This window comes from Olea europaea, unplaced genomic scaffold (genome assembly GCF_002742605.1).
Source record: "Olea europaea var. sylvestris unplaced genomic scaffold, O_europaea_v1 scaffold613, whole genome shotgun sequence".
Lineage (NCBI taxonomy): Eukaryota > Viridiplantae > Streptophyta > Magnoliopsida > Lamiales > Oleaceae > Olea > Olea europaea.
The window spans coordinates 1-2,057 of record NW_019264482.1 but is presented as its reverse complement, the minus strand read 5'-3'; positions in this window follow the sequence as shown (position 1 = coordinate 2,057).

Sequence of the window (2,057 nt, the reverse complement as noted above, 5' to 3'; positions counted from 1 at the left end):
AATCGATTTCACTTTTGATGGCTTCTTTCCACAAATGACCATCTGGAGAAGATATAGCTTCTTTATAGCTTTGAGGATCATTCTCCATCAAATATGTGAGAAAATCAGGGCCAAACGTCTTAGAAGTTTTGGTCATTTTGCTCCGTCTAGGCTCATCCCCACCTTCTTCAACTGGATCTTTACTGCTGCCAGAAGCAGAAGATTCCATTGTCCGTTTAATAGGAGTTAACTGTTTAGGAGACTTACAAGAAAATATATTCTCAAAGAATTGTGCATTCCTAGACTCCATAATCGTGTTCGAATGAATATTAGGTACATTCGAATAATGCACAAGGAACCTATATGCACTACTATTTTGTGCATAATCAGTGAACACACAATCAACTGTCTTAGGTCCAATCTTGACCTTCTTAGGAGGAGGCACAACAACTTTAGCAAGACACCCCCACATTCGTAAGTATTTATATAAAGGTGTCTGATTTGTTCAAAGTTCATACGGAGTCTTATCCATATTCTTTCTTAACACTTTATTCAAGACGTAATTTGCGGAAAGAATACCTTCTCCCCACATGTTCTGTGGTAATCTAGAACTAATTAACATAGCATTTATCATTTCCTTTAAAGTTCTATTCTTACGCTCAGCAATTCCGTTCTGCTGAGGTGAATAAAGTGTAGTAGTTTGGTGAATTATTCCATGTTTAGCACAAAATTCACCAAACGGTGATTCATATTCACCACCACGATCACTCTGTAGCACCTTTATTTTCTTACTAAGTTGATTTTCAACTTCATTCTTATAAAGAATGAATTTATCGATAGCTTCATCTTTGCTTTTAAGCAAGTACACATAACAATATCTCGTGCTATCGTCGACAAAAGTGATAAAATACTTATTATCACCTCGTGTTTGGACAGATTTCAAGTCACATACATCACTGTAGACTAGTCCCAATGGCTCGATACTTCTTTCAATACTTTGAAATGAAAACCTAATAAGCTTAAATTCAACGCATGTTTCACATTTATTATTTGAATCAATTTGAAACCTAGGCAAGTAATTTAGTTTACTTAGTCTACGTAAAGCATTGTAATTTACGTGACCTAATCTACCATGCTATAGATTAGGAGACTCAAGCAAGTAAACAGAAGAAGTTTTCTCATTACTCATAACAGTTGGGGTTACAGCAATTACAGTCAATTTAAACAGGCCATCAGTCATATAGCCTTTCCCAACATAAACTCTTATTTTGGTAATCACCAGCTTATCCGCCTCAAAGACCATGCGGAACCCATTCTTGCTCAGAAGAGATCTAGAGACTAGATTCTTGCGAATCTCTGGCACATACAACACATTAGTCAGAGTAAGCTCCTTGCCAGATGTCATCTTTAGGATCACCTTGCCTTTACCAATCACTTCAGAAGTTGCAGAGTTTTCCATGAACAACTTTTCACCATTTCTAACTGGTGCAAAAGTAGTGTGCTCCTGTTGGGGTAGACATGGCAAGTGGTCCCAATGTCCAGCCACCACTCCTTTGGGTTAGACCCCACCAGGTTAACCTCATTAATCACCGCTGTGAGGTTTAGCTCAGACATTTCATCTGAGAGATGATCTGTCTCATTTCCAACCATATTAGCCTGAGGACGCTGCTTATTATCTCTCCGAGGCTGACGACAGTCTGCTGATCGATACCCAACTTGGTCACAAATAAAGCACTTTCTATTGAACTGGAACTTAGGTTTCTTTCCTACCCCACCTGCAGGCTTCAACTGAGACCCTTTTGTAGCTTGTTTTTTATCTTTTCGATTTTCGTTACCCTGTTTGACTTTAAAGGAGTGAACTTTCTTAATACCAGAACTTTGGCTGTACTCCAATACATTAGCCTTCTCAGAGTAAGAATTCTCTGACTTACGTTCAGCCCATTTGTTATCCTCCTCAATGCACAGCTTGATAATTAAATCCTCGAAAAATATCTATTTCCTCTTATGCTGCAAACAGCTTTTGAAAGCCTTCCACTGAGAAGGTAGCTTGTGAATAGCAGTAGCCACCTATAGAGATT